This window comes from Chiloscyllium punctatum, chromosome 47 (genome assembly GCF_047496795.1).
Source record: "Chiloscyllium punctatum isolate Juve2018m chromosome 47, sChiPun1.3, whole genome shotgun sequence".
NCBI lineage: Eukaryota > Metazoa > Chordata > Chondrichthyes > Orectolobiformes > Hemiscylliidae > Chiloscyllium > Chiloscyllium punctatum.
The window spans coordinates 12938889-12958507 of NC_092785.1; positions in this window are offsets into that span (position 1 = coordinate 12938889).

A 19619-nucleotide genomic window follows, 5' to 3' on the forward strand; every position below is an offset into this window, starting at 1 on the left:
TTTAAATCAAATACCAACATCCGCCATTGTGAATGTCAACCGCAGCTTCCCAGAACATTATCTCACTTTTTGCATTAACAGTATATTTATAAATCCATTCAGCCATCGTCTCCCATAATCTTGAGCATTGACCTGAATCCGTAAGAATAACGGTGGCACCGTGATTAGTAACAGACACCCAAGTTTAATTTCAGTCTTGAACAACTGTCTGCGTGGAATTTGCACCCTTATCCTGACCTGTCATGATTAAAATGAAACACAGCCTTGAGGGTGGTGGGGGTCGGGGGTATTGGTGGTGCGCTCCGCGGAGGATTGGGGCAGACTAAAAAGGCAGCATGGACTTTCTCTGTTCTGCACCATTCTGGTGATCTCCATGGAGAATGCTGTTTTAACCAAGAGGCTTTCAATGCTCCATTGTGTGCGCCAGGTTTGAGAGGGCGATCTCTATCGCTATGGGCAGAACCTCGGAGAGGATCTTGGTGCATGAGTCCGGATACATGTCAGAAATTTTTTGTAACCTCACATAAAGTGTCTGAATACGTAAACGGAAATTTGAAGTGACCAATTCTGCATAGGTACAGATATAATTTGGGTGAACGCTTTGGTATACAATCTGGACAGGTGCCAAGTTTTGCCATTCTTCTGATTTTGATTAGTATCCATGGCGGTTGGATTCACTGCGAAATACCTTAATTGATCGGATTGTCACTATGTTCAATAATGTAAACGAGGGAGGGATTCAATGCCGATCATTTGTTCATTGATATTGTGGCAGATATCAATGTTTGGACACAGTGGAGTGATTCAGTACCCTTTGAAAAAGGTTCATACAGCGTGACCTTGCAACTCTGGATGCAATCAGAGCTATGGAAACCCTGAAAACGCATACAGAAATTTTATAATCAATGTCCGTGTTAGATGTCTACCCTTCTTCGTTTTGCTCATCCCAGTTGTCATTGTGGGGATGTTGTGGTCTTATTGCAAGCTCCATTCAGTCTGAATAACTTATAAAGCAGATGAAATCAACCACTGCCGAGCCCAAAACAATGTTGAGGAAAATACCATGTTTCTGTCAGCAATCTGCTACACATGTTCTTCCCTTCATATCTTGAAACCTGCAAAAATATTAATTGACAGAGTGTTTGCTGGTGCGGTTCAGAAATGTTAAAGGTGAGATGAAATGGAAGAACAATTTTCTTTCTGTTATTGCTAACAGTCTGGCTTCAGCCACAGATAATGTTTGATCAGCAACATTTTTTTTAAAAATTATCTTACAGTTACTCTCGTGCCAGTTGCATTCCTGGCTTGGGTAGGTGTGTCTTTCTAAATGCACCACTCGTTATCTGGTGACGATGGCAGCGTCTGATCTGCTGTTCATTGTTTTTTATGCCGTATTAATCAAATTTTCACGTTATTAACTGTACAAAGTTTCCTGGACATTACTCTGTTTGTAGTCTTATCTATGCCCTGAGCTGCTTGGCTATTGATTGTTTTAGATTAGATTAGATTAGATTAGATTAGATTAGATTACTTACAGTGTGGAAACAGGCCCTTCGGCCCAACAAGTCCACACCGCGCCCGCCGAAGCGTAACCCACCCATACCCCTACATCTACATCTACCCCTGACCTAACACTACGGGCAATTTAGCATGGCCAATTCACCTGACCTGCACATCTTTGGACTGTGGGAGCAAACCGGAGCACCCGGAGGAAACCCACGCAGACACGGGGAGAACGTGCAAACTCCACACAGTCAGTCGCCTGAGGCGGGAATTGAACCCGGATCTCCGGCGCTGCGAGGCAGCAGTGCTAACCACTGTGGTTCACTGTTGCCTTTTCTTTTGATCGATTTGTCGCCATTTGTGTTCATCAGATGAAAACTGAGTATTGCACAGAGAAAACGTCGACGAGAGTTCTAGCACCAATCTGCATTTTCTTTGCTTTAAAAAGCATTCCCAACTACTTTCGATTTAAATCTGGAACTATCAGCAACAACGTTCCATGGTACTGTTATACCACATCCAGTTTTTATAATGACCCTCGGCGGAAAAGTTTTCAATATTTTGAACAATTTTTTACACCATTTCTCCAATTAACTTTTATTCTCTTTATTAATGTTCTGACTGTCAGACACATCTTCAATGCTATTGAGGTACGTAAGGGACTGAGAGGTCAGCGGAAAATAGACAATGATCCAGATATGGAGAGCAGACAAAATTCCTTGGTTTTACTGTTTGCCATATGTGCCAGCTTCATACTTCTCTGGTTGATTTTTGTCTTAGTTTTTTTTAATGTTGCTTATTCCTTGAATTCTGGTGCTGCTTCTCTCTTTCAACAAGTTGGATATATGCTGCGGGACTTAAATTGCTGCACAAACGCATCCATTTCTGTGGTGAAACAGAGAAATTTCAGAGACCAGTTGAAGCACACCGTGAAATATCCAGTAATGAAAATAATTCAGTTGATGGACTCGAAACGTTAACTTTGTTTCTGTGTATACAATGTTAGCTGATCAAGTGTACTTTATGCACATGGAAAACTGGTTAATAGTAAGAGTTTTAGAAAATGAAGTTGGGCTGAATAAATTACAGCTATCAAACACATTTTTCAACAGAATTATGAATTTGATAAGGAGCTGAGAAATACACTTTAATTCAAGGTGCAGTCGACAGCGAAGAAGGCGCGCTCAGAGCACAACTGAATCTTGATCAGGAGGGCCAATGGGCCCAGACGTGACAGATGGGGCTTAATTTAGATGATTGTGAACTGCTGCACTTTGGAAAGGCAATTCAGCACATGAATTATACAAATAATTGTACGCTCATGGGGAGCGTTACTGACCAAACATACATTCGGTTGCAATTGCATAGTTTCTTGAAAGTGGACTCGCAGATAAAGAGGTGAGCAAAGAAGGTGTTTGGTATGATTTATTTTATTGGTCAGTGCATAACGTATACAGTTTGGGAGATCATGTTACAGCTGTACAGGACATTGGTTAAGCCACTTTTGGATTACAGCATGCAGTTCTGTTCTCCATGCCATAGGAAGGAAGTTCTGAAAAATTATAAGGTAAAAAACATGATTTTTAAGTATGTTGCCAAGTTTGGAGAGATTGAGCTGGAAGGAGAGGCTGAATTGGGTGGGGCTTTTTTTTCCCTGGATTGTCAGAAGCTGCTGTGTACCCTTATAGAGGTCTACAAAAACATGATGGTCATGGGTGTAGTGAAGAGACAAGGTCTTTTCCTGGGGTGGGGAGTCAAAATCAAGCGGACATAAGTTTAAAGTGAGGGAGGAAAGACAAAAAAAAAGTAACTGAAGGGGCAGCAGTTTGAAGCAGAAGATGTGTTTGGAATGAGCTGCCTGAGAAAGTGGTCGAAGAAGGTATAACTATAATGATTAATAAGTATTTCGATGTGTATATGAGTAGACAATAGACAATAGACAATAGATGCAGGAGTAGGCTATTCAGCCCTTCGAGCCTGCACCGCCATTCAATATGATCATGGCTGATCATTCCCAATCAGTACCCTGTTCCAGCCTTATCTCCATAACCCTTGACTCCACTATCTTTAAGAGCTCTATCCAATTCTTTCTTAAATGAATCCAGAGACTGGGCCTCCACTGCCCTCTGGGGCAGAGCATTCCACACAGCCACCACTCTCTGGGTGAAGTAGTTTCTCCTCATCTCTGTCCGAAATGGTCTACCCCGTATTTTTAAGTTGTGTCCTCTGGAACGGCACTCCCCCATCAGCGGAAATATGTTTCCTCCTGCCAGAGTGTCCAATCCTTTCATAATCCTATACGTTTCAATGAGATCCCCTCTCAGTCTTCTAAACTCAAGGGTATACAAGCCCAGTCGCTTCAGTCTTTCCGTGTAAGGCAATCCTGCCATTCCAGGAATTGACCTCGTGAACCTACGCTGCACTCCCTCAATAGCCAGAATGTCTTTCCTCAAATTTGGAGACCAGAACTGTGCACAGTACTCCAGGTGTGGTCTCACCAGGGGCCTGTACAGCTGCAGAAGCACCTCTATGCTTCTATACTCAATCCCTCTTGTTATTAAGGCCAGCATGCTTTTAGCCTTCTTCACTACCTGCTGTACCTGCATGCTTGCCTTCATTGACTGGTGGACAAGAACACCCAGATCTCTCTGAACAGCCACTTTACCTAATTTGATACCATTGAGGTAGTAATCTGCCTTCCTGTTGTTGCCACCAAAGTGGATAACCAGACATTTATCCACATTAAACTGCATCTGCCATGCATCTGCCCACTCACCCAACTTGTCCAGGTCACCCTGTAATCTCCTAACATCCTCATCACATTTCACCCTACCACCCAGCTTTGTATCATCAGCAAATTTGCTAATGTTATTGCTGATACCATCTTCTATATCATTTACATATATTGTAAAAAGCTGCCGTCCCAGCACGGATCCCTGCGGTACCCAACTGGCCACTGCCTGCCATTCCGAAATGGAGCCGTTAATCACTAACCTTTGTTTCCTATTAGCCAACTAATTCTCTATCCAATCTAGTACTTTGCCCCCAATACCGTGCGCCCTAATTTTACTCACTAACCTCTTGTGTGGGACTTTATCAAAAGCTTTCTGAAATTCCAGGTACACTACATCCACTGGATCTCCCTCGTCCATCTTCCGAGTTACATCCTCAAAAAATTCAAGAAGATTAGTCAAGCATGATTTCCCCTTCATAAATCCATGCTGACTCTGTCCTATCCTGTTACTATTATCCAGATGTGTCGTAATTTCATCCTTTATAATAGACTCCAGCATCTTTCCCACCACTGAGGTCAGACTAACTGGTCTATAATTTCCTGCTTTCTCCCGCCCAACCTTCTTAAAAAGTGGCACAACATTAGCTGCCCTCCAATCCTCAGGAACCGACCCCGATTCTATTGAACTCTGGAAAATAATCACCAGCGCATCCACAATTTCCCGAGCCACCTCCTTCAGTACCCTGGGATGCATGCCATCAGGTCCCGGAGACTTATCAACCTTCAGACCTAACAGTCTCTCCAACACCAAATCCTGGCAAATATAAATTCCCTTAAGTTCATGTCCTTCAGCCACTGTTACCTCAGGGAGATTGCTTGTGTCTTCCCCAGTGAACACAGATCTGAAGTACCCATTTAATTCCTCTGCCATTTCTTTGTTCCCAATAATATATTCCCCTGTTTCTGTCTTCAAGGGCCCAATTTTTGTCCTAACCATTTTTTTGCCTTGGACATACCTAAAAAAGCGTTTACTATCCTCCTTTATATTCTTGGCCAGTTTACCTTCGTACCTCATTTTTTTCTCTGCGTATTTCCTTCTTACTAATCCTCTGTTGTTCTTTAAAAGCTTCCCAGTCCTCAGTTTTCCCACTTACCTTCGCTAAGTCATACTTTTTCTCTTTTAACTTTATATGTTTCTTTACTTCCCTCGTCAGCCACGCCCGCCCATGTCTCCTCCTGGTATCTTTCTTCCTTTTAGGAATGAACTGATCCTGCAACTTCTGCATTATACACAGAAATATCCGCCATTGTTCCTCCACGGTCTTCCCTGTTAAGGTATTGCACCATTGAACTTTGGCCAGTTGCTCCCTCATAGCTCCATATTTCCCTTTATTCAACTGAAATATTGTCACTTCCGATTGTACCCACTCCCTCTCAAATTGCAGATTGAAGCTTATTGTATTATGGTCACTACTTCCCAATGGCTCCTTCACTTCGAGGTCACTGACCAATTCTGATTCGTTACACAATACCAGATCCAGAATCGCCTTATCCCTGGTCGGCTCCAGCACCAGCTGCTCTAAAAGTCCATCTCTGAGGCACTTTACAAACTCTCTTTCTTGAGGCCCGATACCATCCTGATTCTCCCAGTCTACCTGCATGTTAAAATCCCCCATAACAACTGTAGTAACATCTTTGGGACAAGCCAATTTCAGCCCCTGATTCAACTTACATCCGACATCCTGACTACTGTTTGGGGGCCTGTAGATGACTCCCATGAGGGTCTTTTTACCCTTAGTGTTTCGAAGCTCTATCCACACTGACTCTACATCCCCTGACTCTAGGTCCCCCCGTGCAAGGGACTGAATATCCTCCCTTACCAACAAAGCCACCCTACCCCCTCTGCCCGTCAGTCTGTCCTTACGATAGCACGTGTAGCCTTGAATATTCATTTCCCAGGCCCTGTCCCCATGAAGCCACGTCTCAGTTATCCCCACAATATCGTATCTGCCAATTTCCAAAAGAGCCTCAAGCTCATCCACCTTGTGTCCAATGCTTCATGCATTCATATATAGAATTTTTAATTTGTTACTGCTCTCACCCTTCCCCTCAACCCCTATTTCACTCAACTTTACAGCATGATGCCTTTTCCAGTTTTCTGCCTCCTTGATACAGTTGTCTTTCTTGACTTCTCTTGTTCTAACTACCCCTTCAATTTCCTTTTTAAACATCCAGCTTGTCCCCTCCCCGCCGCTACTTAGTTTAAATGTAGCGGTGTTGCAGCAGAAAACGTGCCTGCCAGAATGCTGATCCCTGATCTATTAAGGTGCAAGGCTTTAGAGGGTTTGGGATCAAATGCTGGCAAATGGGCTTAGACTAGTTCAGGATATCTGATTAGCGTGGATACGTTTAATTGAAGGTTTGTTTCCATAGTACATCTCTGACTGTATGTTCATGCAGTTATAATTCAACATCTCTTTTCCTCAAAGTGGTTCGAATTTCCCACAGGAGTAAACTGCTCAAGATATGAAGGTGTCAACAATCGCCGTTGAACATGCATTCCCCGTTTATCTCATTTGCTAGGTAGAGGATACACAGTTTGTATGCTGGTTACATAGATGTTTCGCTGACTGGCAATCTCAGAAATCTCTCAGTGAACACTATATGTTAACGACCATATTAAGCTGAATATACTTCAGAGGGAAAAGGACCAAACAAAAAGAATGAACTGTTCCAGCTAATGTATTTGCATCAGAATGAAGGAAGGAGGAAATGCAAGAGTTAAGACAGGAGTGTGGGGAATTGCAAAATGTTCAGAATGTCTGTGAGCCGATCTCTGAACATTTATTTCTATCTGTGTGTGTGTGTGTATGCCAATGTGTGTGTGTGAATAGCTCTGCCTTCAATGGGACACAATTTGAATGAATTATAAGTGATTGAACAAAAATCACCAATTCTGTCTCTTTGCCTGTGTCTCTTGTGTTGAGAGCGATGCAGTGTCAGCCTCCATTGGACTCCCCATTCTCTGTACAATCACTTTTTTTTTGGAGAAATCATCAAATCCTCTGGATATGTGACCTTGCTCTCGGGTATCACAAAGTGACAGGGTCATATAAGTGTCCAGCATGGAAACAGTCCCTTCCATCCAACTCGTCAATGCTGACCAGATTCCAAAACTAATCTAGGCCCATTTGTTAGCACTCGACGCATATCACTCAAATCCTTCCTCTTCAGATACACAAGCAGATTCAGTTTAAATGCTGAAATTGTACCTGCCTCCACTACTTCCTCTGGCAGGTCATTCCATCAACTCAACACCCTTTTCGTGTAAACGTTGCCCCTTGGATCCCTTTTAAATCTTCGCCCCTCAGCATCACAATATGCACTCGAGTTCTGTTCTCACTCACACCGGTGATTAGACCTTGTCTATTTACCCTATCAATGCTCCTCTGTAGGGTCACCCTTCAACCTCTGACATTCCAGGAAAAATAGTCCCAGTTGATTCAGCTTCTCTCTGTAGCTTAAACCCTCCAACCTTGACAGCATCGTTGTAAATGTTTTCTGAGCCCTTTCATTTTTCACAACATTTTTCCAAATGGACAGAGACCAGCATTGCACACAACATCGCAAACGTGTCATAATCTCTGTCCAGTGCCAGGTTATGTTTCAACGAGTTTTTTTGGAAGCACTAGCTTTAGGAGCGCTGCTCCATCATCAGGTAGTTGTGGAGGAGAAGATCATAAGATACAGCTTTTAAAGCCTTACGGTCTGAGGATCATATACTCCACAACGACCTGATGATGAAGCAGCGCTCGGAAAGCTACTACTTCCAAGTAAACCTGTTGGAGTATAACCTGGTGCTGAGTGTTTTATTTTCACTTTTGCACCCCAGTCCAAACCTGGTACCTCCAAATTATGTCCGATCCAGCCGCAACATGACCTTTCAACTCCTATACTCCATGCTCGGACTTTCAAAGGAAAGCATGCCCAATGACAACTTCACTATCCCATTTATCTCCGACTCCAACCATCAAGGAACTATGAACCTGCATTCCAAAGTCACTTTGTTCAGCAACACTGCCCTGGACCTTATTATTATGTCATGCAAGGTAGTTAATGAATCCAACATCTCAGCGAGCAGTCGATGATCTCGGGGATAGATGTTAACTAATTTCATCTTGTCAGGGTCAGTGTCTATGGTTATGTTCTGTGTGGAACCAAATGTCACATTTCTGGGTTCGGCCTATTTATCTGCATGAGATTTTTTTGGAATTCGTCTTCATGCTGAAGCTTCTTCGTTGCTGTACAAACAGCACAATTTCTGTTGCGACACAGACAAAACTATACAGCATCTGGAGAATATGCTCAAATATCTCTTTACCCAAATGAATCAATCACTTAAATACAAAAAATATTCAATCAATCCAACATATTCTCATTTCAATTCAGATTTGTATTCCTGAAGCAGCTTGTTGCAACGGTGACAGGCCGAGGGTAGTGCTGGCATCTCCAACCTGATCGCACATTAAATGGTTCTTTCCATGCAAGGGACACTGAGAAGATTTCAGGGAGACGTGAACAAGGGATAACAATAACACGCATCGTTTTGAGACAGCGTTTCAATTACTTTTTCATCCAAATATGTTGTAAATAATCAAAAATAAAATGTCCATTAAAACATGCCAAGCAGCAGAACTAAATAATTATGTTGTGCATTTACTTGAGAGGTCAGAGTTTTAGCCACAGCTTCCCGTGATTGAGGAATCCCGGTCTCACATTGTGCTGCTTTGGCATAATATCCCAGCGCGGACAGACACAGTCTGGAATAACAAAACAGAAATTTCTAGAAAAGCTCAGCCGGTCGGGCAGTATCTCTGGAGAGAATTCAGAGCGAGCATTTCAGGTTAACTGCGAACAATGTCACTTCAGTGACCAAATTTCACTTTCTCTGAAACCTTCTTCCAGCACCACATGCCTTCCTATCTCTGCAACCTCCTGCAGCTCTTAAGCCTATCTATATATCTGAAAATCACTTCAGACCCGACACCACTCCTTATCTCAATGACCTCTACCAGTCCATAGACTCATCCCGATATCTATACCATCCTCCAACTCATGCAACCCTCTCTATCTCTTTGTTATAGAGGGGGAGGTAGATAAACAATCTTTAAGAGAGACGAGGCTCAGGGTTGAAAATAGTTGTTTCATATTGACTTTTAGACTTGAAGTTTTTTTTTGGTAAATAGTAGAATTTGCCTACTACTCTGTCACTCATACTTTAAAAGATTACGAGACGATCTCAGCTTTTCTCTGTCTCTTGTTTAATTAGCAGAATATTTTAGCGCCGAATTATAAGAAAAGACAATTGGAGGAAAGCCAATGGAGACTGTGATATTGAAAGTAACACAGAGTGAAGAAATAAGTTCTGAGGAATTCCGAATTGTGCATTCCACACATTCAATTGGACAATGAAGAAGTTGTCAAATATTGGGTTAAATTATTGAGTTACCTTCCAAAGAAAACGGAAATGATGTGAAGGAGTTATTATGGTCGTATTGGCTGATATATGGAAAATCGTACCAAATGTTAGTAATATGTATGCTCCACTCAGTGAATTAGAGAAGAAATATAAGAAATTTTAATGTACAGACAACCGTCAGAAGTCATTTGCCAGCCTGAAAGTTGTGCTCACCTTTGTCACAGTGTTAGCCATGCAACATTTAAGGAACATGGGACTGAGACATCATAGCAATTACAGAAACATGGCTCAGGGGTGGGCAGGCATGGCAGCTTCATGTTTTAGAATAAAAATGCTCGAGGAAGGATAGAAAGGGATTCAAGAGATGCGAGGAGCGGCGTTTTTGATTGGGGATAGCATTACATCTGTAATGAGGTAGGATATTCCTGGAAATACATCCAGGGAAGTTATTTGGGTAGAACTGTGAAACAAGAAAGGGATGATCACCTCATAGCGTTTGTATTATAGACTAGTGAGAGGGAAATTGAGAAACAAACTTGGAAGAAGATGTAAGCTATTTTAAGAATAATAGGGTGGCTATGGTAGGGAATTTTAACTTTCTAAACATAGACTGGGAAGGTCATACTGTTGAGGTTTAGACGGAGAATTATTTGTTTAGTGTGTAGAAGAAAATTTTCTGATTCAGTATGTGAATGCACCGACTAGGAAATATGCAAAACTTGACCGACACTTGGGAAATAAGGCAGGGCAGGTGACTGAGGTGTCAGTGGGGGAGCACTTTGGGGCCAGCGACCACAATTCTATTAGATTTTAAATCGTGATGAAAAAGGATAGGCCAGGTCTAAAAGTTGAAGTTCTAAAATGCAGAATGGACAGTACTGACGGTATTAGGCAAAATTTTCAAAAACTGATTGGGGGCAGATGTTCGCAGGTGAAGGGACAGCTGGAAAATGGGAAGCCTTCAGGAATGAGATCACGAGAATCCAGAGAAAATAGATTCATTTTAGGGTGAAAGGAAACGCTGGGAGGTACAGGGAATGCTGAATGACGGTAGAAATTGATTTTGGTTCACAAAAAGTAAAATGTATATGCAAGGTATCGACAATATAGATCGAGTGAATCCTTAGAAGAGTATAAAGGCAGTAGGAGTATACTTAAGAGGGAAATCAGGACGGCAAAAAAGAGGACATGAAATAGCTGTGGCAAATCGAATTAAGGAGAATAAAGAGTTTATACAAATGCATTAAGTACAAAGGGTAACTATGGTGAGAATTGGTCCCCTCAAAGATCAGCAGGGTGGCCTTTGCGTGGAGCTGGAGAAAATGGGGAAGATAATAAACGAGTATTTTGCATGAGTATTTACTGTGAAAAAATGGATGGAAGATATAGAATGTAGGGAAATAGATGGTGACTCCTTTCAAAGTGTCCACATTACAGAGGAGAATATGCTGGATGTCTTGAAATGCAAAAAGGTGGAGAAATTCCCAGCTCCTGATCAGAACTCTGTGACAAACTAGTGAAGTGATTGCTGGGCCTCTTGCTGAGATATTTGCATCATCAATAGTCACAGGTGAGGTTCCAGAAGACTGGAGATTGGCTAACGTTGTGCCACCATTAAAGAAGCGTGGTAAGACAAGCCAGGGAACGATAGGCCATTGAAGTCGGTGTTGGGCAGGTTGTTGGAGGGCATCCTGAGGGACAGGATCTACATGCTTTTGGAAAGGAGAGGCCTGATTCGGGATAGTCAGAATTGCTTTGTGCGTCGGAAACCATGTCGACCAAACTTGATTGAGCTTTTTGAAGATGTAACAAAGAGGATTGGTGAGGGCAGATTGGCAGATGTGATCTAAAAGGTCTTCAGTAATGCGTTTGACAAGATTCCCCATGGGAGAGGAGTTAGCAGTGTAAGATCTCACGGAATACAGGGTGAACTAGCCTTTTGGATATAGAACCGGCTCAAATTGGAAGACAGAGGGTGGTGGGGGAGGATTGTTTTTGGTGTGCTTTCTTTTATTGGTCAGAATATTGAGTACGGGTGTTAAGATGTCATATTGCGGCTGTACAGGACATTGGTTCGGCCGTTGTTGGAATATTGTGTGCAATTGTTGTCTCCTTCCTATCGGAAAGATGCTGTGAAACATGAAAGTGTTCAGTTAAGTTTAACAAGGATTTTGCCAGGGTTGGAGGATTTGAACTGTAGGGAGAAGCTGAACAGTCTACGGCCGTTTTCCCTGGAGCGTCAGACGTTGAGGGGTTACCTTATTGAGAGTTAAAAGAAATCATTAGGGGCATGGATCGGAGAAATAGACCAAGTCTTTTCCCAGGGATCAGCGAGTCCAGAACTAAAGGGTATAGGTTGAGGGTGAGAGCGGAAAGATATAAAAGAGACCTAAGAGGCAAGGTTTCACTAAATGGGTGTTACATGCATGGAATGAGCTGCCGGAGGAAGTGTTTCAGGCTGGTACAATTGCAACATTCACGAAGCATTTGGATGGGTATATGAATCGTCAGGGTTTGGAGAGATACGGGTCCGGTGCTGGCAGGTGGGACTCGATGGGGTTGCGATATTTGATTGTTTGGACGGGTTTATCTCCATGACTAATTCCACAAAGCCATTCAAAGTGGCGAGTGATCTTAATGTTCGTACTGTGACCTTCCAGGAAGAAAACGAGAAGGTAGAAAGACTGATCAGGTATTTCAGCAGCACATTGAAAATGCATCAGCAGAAATATTCGACAATGGAGAAGGAGACTTCGCGCTTGTTGTTGGCTTTGAAATATTTCAACCTTAATGTTACCAGGAACGTGTCTCAGTTAAAACATAGAAATTGATCATGACCCTTTGAAGTTTGTGGAGAAATGTAAGGACAAAAATTCCAGACGTTTTGATTCGAGCTCCTTCTCACAGGCATTCAATTTGAAAGTTGTGTATGTGCCAGAATGAGCAAACATGATTGCTGACGCATTGTCAAGGCTTGAATAAGAAACAGACGCATTCAGTGGATGGAGTAAAACCGACTGAAACAGAAATAGTCGTGCATGCTTGCATCATTATTGCCAGTGTAATGTACATATGTATTGTAGTTCACTGACAGTTTAACATAAAATGATTTTAAAATGAAGCCATCATTGGATATTTGATATGTCATATTTTTGTTCGGGAGGAGGAGTAGTGATGCTGATTTTTTTTACAAGGTTGTACTGTCTTTTGTTTTTAACATTGTCGTGAACTCAGATGATTAGTGATGTTGCCTCAGACAAAAGGCTTTCAACTGTAAAAAAAAACAATGAAAGGCGTTTAGGCAGATTTGCCAGCTTAGCTTTCTCGGTTTTGGTCTACTTTGGCTTGGTTTTAGTAAGCAGTCAATGTATTTACACTGCTGCTAAAAGGAACATGTACATGGAAGATGTTGTTCAAAGCTACATATCTCTCTGACCTTTCTTATGTAAGACCCTGTTTGATTTTTCCTGTTTTGCCAAATTGTGTTTACGAGGACTGTTGCAGGAATTTGGAACATTCCTTAAGTTGTCAAAGTCTGTTGAAGTTTTGAATAAGCTAAATTCAATTGAATTCTGGTATTTTGTCTTGTTTATATTTCATTCAGTACTCTGAAAATAAATTCTGTTTTATTTAAAAACGAGAGGTTTTGACAAGCTACATCACTCCTGGAATATCGACTGTACAACTGCTCTAAAACAACTGGAATGGTTCGTGTCTGGGCTAAAATCTTAAAATGTGTTTAGAGGGAGTGGCATGGTCCAGAACAAATGTATTTAAAACAGAGTTACATGCGTTTATGACTGGTAAGGTGTTCAAATGTTTTGGGGAGAAGGGCAGGAGAATAGAATTGAAAAACAGTCATGATCAAATGAACAACTGACTTGATGGGCTGAATGGCCTAATGCTGCTGTTACATTGTAATTCATATTGATACAAAAAAGAGCAATATTTATTTACGGACACAAACAACTCCAGCATGAAAAAACATATATCTATATTGCATTCTTGTTTCAAATGGCCGAATGCTTACATTATATAGTCTAATGATCCAATATATAACCATATTTATATATTGATACAAACAGTTACAACATGAAAATGAAAATTCTATACTGCATTCTTGGTTCAAACAGAGATTAAGAAGTGAACTCCTGCTTTTCATGAATTATTCCCCAGTATTAACTCGTTCATTAGGCTTCTGTCTTTTAGATGATGTAACACTTCAACTTTCAGGCTGCAGAAAGGTACGGATATGATATTTAGATATTTCCCAGTTTGTCAGAAATATGCGATTGCGAGCAATCTGTGCAGTTACCTGCTGTAAGATTTATTTGTCCTTCTGCAGGAGAGGGGTTTCATGATCAGACAGAACCATAACCACACCCAGAGGGACAAAACAACACATCTACACTGACATACACTGACACACACCCACACACCGCCCCCCCCACCACGCACGTTTGCACGCAGAGAGAGAAAGAGAGACATTGAGACACATAGGAGGATACCCATGTACAGACAGAATGCACACACATCGCGTGTGCACACACACACATAAAAATCATGCTATGAAAGAGCAACGCATCTCTGCACAGACATCAAACCAATCGGAGCCACACTCTCACGCTCATGTAGAAATGAACTCAGAGTGAGTGGCTTTACACACAAACCTGTAAGATCTGACAGAAATGTCTGTTACACACGCACACACAGGTACATTCAAATGTATTTACTGACGCACAACTACAATTAGATCGAGACAAAGAGAGACACTCAGAAACGAAAAGAGACACATGTCCAGAGAGGTACAAAGTGATCCGGCTGTGGGCACAGAAAGATCTTGACACACTGTCAGACAGCTAAACACAGCCTCAACAACTCACTCACCTGCTTAAACATGAGCACAGTCAGGCAGAGACGCACTCCACACTCACACAATAATATACTAATACTCAGAGACGCACACATATGAAATCACAGAACAATCGTGACATGCTGACAGCAACACCCCCACACCACATGTCATCGGAAGGTAATTACACAAACAGCATACACACAGACACAAACACAACAGTTGCCTGTGTGCAAAACAGACACAGGGAGACAATCACACAGGCACACACATGTATACAGACATAAAGGCACTCAACTTGACGGAAACACTCTCATACAGACTGAATAGCATTCCCAAATACATTGCTGACTGGGGAGAAGAATGGCCTGCTGCTACTAATTGACTATGTGCCCCCGTATTTGTCAATCTGTCAGTCAATCAAAGATAGCAGCCTGTTCAAATCTGACACCTCCCTCCCCTTCCTGGACCTCTGCATCTCCATTAATGACGACCGACTTGACAATGACATTTTTTACAAAGCCACCGACTCCCACAGCTACCTGGATTCCACCTCTTCCCACCCTACCTCTTGCAAAAATGCCATCCCGTATTCCCAATGTCTCCGCCTCCACCGGATCTGCTCCCAGGAGGACCAGTTCCAACACAGAACTCACCAGATGGCCTCCTTCTTTAGAGATCACAAGCTCCCTTCCCACGTGGTTACAGATGCCCTGCAACGCATCTCGTCTACATCCCGCACCTCCGTCCTCAGACCACACCCCTCCAACTGGAACAAGTACAGATCGCCCCTGGTGCTCACCTTCCACCCTACCAACCTTCGCATAAACCAAATCATCCGCCGACATTTCCGCCACCTCCAAACAGACACGACCACCAGAGATAAATTTCACTCCCCACCTCTTTCCGACTTCCACAAAGACTGTTCCCTCCGTGACTACCTGGTCAGTTCAACGCCCCCCCTACAACCCATCCTCCCATCCTGGCACTTTCCCCTGCGACCGCAGGAGCTGTAAAACCTGCGCCCACACCTCCTCCCTCACGTCTATCCAAGGCCCTAAAGGAGCCTTCCACATCCATCAAAGTTTTACTTGCACATCCACTAATATCATTTATTGTATCCGTTGCTCCTGATGCGGTCTCCTCTACACTGGGGAGACTGGGCGCATCCGAACAGAGTGCTTTAGGGAACGTCTTCGGGACACCCGCACCAATCAGCCACACCGCCCCGTGGACCAAAGTTTCAACCTCGCCTCCCACTCTGCAGGGGACATGAAGTTCCTGGGCCTCCTTCACCGCCGCTCCCTCACCACCAGACGCCTGGAGGAAGAACGCCTCATCTTCCACCTCGAACACTTCAACCCCAAGGCATCAATGTGGACTTCAACAGTTTCCTCATTTCCTCTTCCCCCACCTCACCCTAGTTCTAAGGTTCCAGCTCAGCACTGTCCCCATGACTTGTCCGGACTTGTCCTACCTGCCGATCTCCTTTTCCACCTATCCACTCCATTCTCTCCCCGCTACCTATCGGCTTCCTCCCCTCCCCGACTCACCCATTTACTCTATGCTACTTTCTCCCCACCCACACCCTCTTCCAGCTCACCTCTCCACGCTCCAGGCTCACTGCCTTTATTCCTGATGAAGGGTTTTTGCCCAAAACGTCGATTTCGAAGCTCCTTGGGTGCTGCCTGAACTGCTGTGCTCTTCCAGAACCACTAATCCAGAATCTGGTTTCCAGCATCTGCAGTCAACGTTTTTACACCACGATGAATGGCGACCCATTCTGCTTCCCCCGTCCCCACCAATCCCTGGGTGTTATACTGAGATCCATGTGATTATACTGATGGGATCATGGGCGTACATATGCAATTTCTGCGCTGGGAGCACTGCAGCTGCCAACGAACTTCACTCAGTTGTTTTGCTGAATGACTAAGCGAAGAATTTCCTTGACCAGTTGTTGCGCTGCATTCCTGAACTTCTCTCTGAACTTGGGCAGAGTCACTGCATAAAATAATGTGTTTGTGCTGCAGCCGAAATCCTTCAGCATTTCTGCAACAAACGTAAACTGGGTTCTAAGCCTGTTCCTCCAACGATTTCCTCCTTTAATCTGGAAGTATAAGATATTTGCACCGTACGCGAACCACAAAATTATGAAGCTGATGGGTATGGTGAAGAGGTAAATAACTGACCTCCTCCTGCTCTCCATCTCTGCATCTTTGTGACTCTTTGCCCTCCTCTGACCCCTCAGGCTCTTGGGGATTCGACTGGCCACTAAAATGTACCTGACCGTCAGAGTGTTCATCAACAGAATTAAATTGAATTGGATGAAAGGGGTTAAAATGTAACCAAACCACCTAAATCCCAGCTACCTGGGATCAGTAAAATGATTTGAATTTATATAGCAGTGTATCGGAACATTGTTAACTCTCCTCCCAGGTTTGTACCGAAAATTAAAGAGATTGTCCTTTGAAAAGAGCAGAATGCCGGTTACAGCCAGAGTCACGGCCAAGGCCTTCTCTCTCCAACATTTCCTCTTCATTTTCAGGCAGCAAATGGCAACATAATGATCAAAGGAGAAAAGGACGTGCGAGAACCAAAATCACCCGGAAATTGACTAAAGAAGTCGATAAAATGGAAATCAGAAATTAGGTAAAAACCTGATGAAGGGCTTTTGCCCGAAACGTCGAGTTTACAGCTCTTCCGATGCTGCATGAACTGCTGTGCTTTTCCAGCACCACTCTAATCGGAAATTAGAAATTGCCAGTTGGCCTAATTTGTCAGATGAAAGGGAAGGGGTTTCGAGTAAATGTGAGGAAGAGGTGTTCACCCAAAGCATGGTGGGGGTCTGGTAATTCAGTTCCTGGGAGGGTAGTGGAATTAGGAAACCTCACAAACTTTTAAAACTACCTGGATGAAAATTGAAACTTCATAACATATGAGGCTATGAGCATATTGCTGGAAGCCAGGACGATCGTAGATTTTGGGTAGCGTTGATAGCACAAACTTAATTGTCCAAATGAAATATTCTACCTTTTTTTTAATGATTCTGAGAAGCACTTCAGGGAGGCAGGTTGGGAAGTGAACCATTTTAATCAAATAAATGTAAGGGCTTTGAATGCTGAAAACATGTGATGGCACTCATCCACAGATTCAATCAATAAGCATATCGACCTGGACCCAATATACCGGCCACTGCAGTGGACAGCTGGACATGACAACCAGAAGCGGCAGATACAAATCGCGATAACTGCCGGACGAAGCATCACAGAAGCGCTTCACAGGAGGCGCCCAAGCACTAAGGATGTCACCGAGAGAGGGGACACGTTAACACTCCACAGTATTGCAATTATCATTCAAGTCCAGATCCAGGTTCCCTTTAAATGAGTTGTGGTTTGATACCTCAAGCTCCCAGCGAAACTGGGCAGTGAGTTCAAGATGCCCCATCATCTTTTGAACGAAACGGTCGGTCTCGTGTAGCCTATAATCCTGCCATCAATTTGTATTACTCTGTTTCTCCTGATAAATGTTCCTGTGTATGGCGTGATCGGTCTCCGTTTATGACCCTGATTATTTTCATGACTTCAATCACATCACCTCTCATTCACCTCTGTTCAAAGGAAAATGACCCAAACACGATCCATCTTTCCTTAATTCAATAGTAATTTCCACATAATGGCAACATTTTTGTAAATCTCTTCGAAACCGCCTCAGTGCAATTCTGTCCTCACTGCTCGGTGGTGTTCATAAAACTATAGGTTTGAGCCACCCAGTGTCTCACGTAGTTCGAGTGCTACAAATCTTGCGGCGGTGAGGGAATTTGTTTTGCGTTGGCTCTGTTGCAGTGTGAGAGATTCCTATTTTGGGAGAGGTAATATGCAATTTCATCTAAGTCTGGATGTGTGATCGGAAGCGTAAAATGGATCTGGAGAGGTATAGTTGGGGCATAGTCTGATTGAAGTGTGGTGTCAGTTAATCAGTTCATCAGGCGTTAGGATATGTGGTTAGTAGCCTCACTTCTGTTCTGATACCAACTGATTAATTACAAAACAAGCCAGAACCCCAGAACGAAATCCAGTTTGATGGATGATAATCTTATGTCTTTTCATTTAACAAAGTGATCGCTTGCTGAATAGTCAACGCAAAATGCTGCAAATATCGCGCCCCACGTCAAAAGCAAAGTTTATTTCAAAAGGAATGACAAAATATTAGAAAGCAAACTGTGGACTTTTCACACAGATTCAAAGAAAATGATTATGCAGTGTGTATAATTCTCATTAACCTCAAAACAATGCATAGATGAAACGAAAGAAAGCAGCTTAGAACTTAATATGCAACTGTTCTGTCTTTCCAAAGAAAATACCCCTCGTGTAATATTCACACCAGTGTCCCTGGATCTAACATTCGCTCAAATGACTTATGCCTGCCACTTTTAAAGTGAAGCGACAGTGAACTTCTTTATGGAACTACCACAAAGTTAATTGTGAATGTACTCAGCGTTAAGTAATCTCTTCAGAGCATCTTTTCTCCCAATAAATCTGTCTCGGATGAACAGAAATATTCACTCCAAGGTACGAAAGCTGACTAATTTTCGCATCCCCTTCTCATGAGGAAGGTTTTGTGAATCCATCCAGTTTCAGGAAATAAAAAAGACTGAAACAAATGATAAAAAGGTTAAAAATTAAGCGAATCTCATATTGCTGACCTCTCCAGCAAACCTTTAGATCCCATTGATACCATGCTGGGTGATAAACAATAATTAAAAAAAACACTGTGTACTCGTGCACAAAGCCATTCAACCCACGGCCAGACTTTTACAAAACGGTTTTGAAACAAATTGCTGTGGTAACAGGAATACCTCGAAGTTTAGTGTTCGCATCAGAAGAACAGAGTAGCCGACAGCTTATTCGTTCAAAAAACAGAAAAGAAATCTCTCCCGAATTTTTTTCTATTCTCGACATAAAAATACCACTGTATATAATTTTTTCAAAGAGACTCGCTTCCTTAATTCCATCGAAATTCAGCGTAGTCTCCACTTGAACTGAGATTTCTGC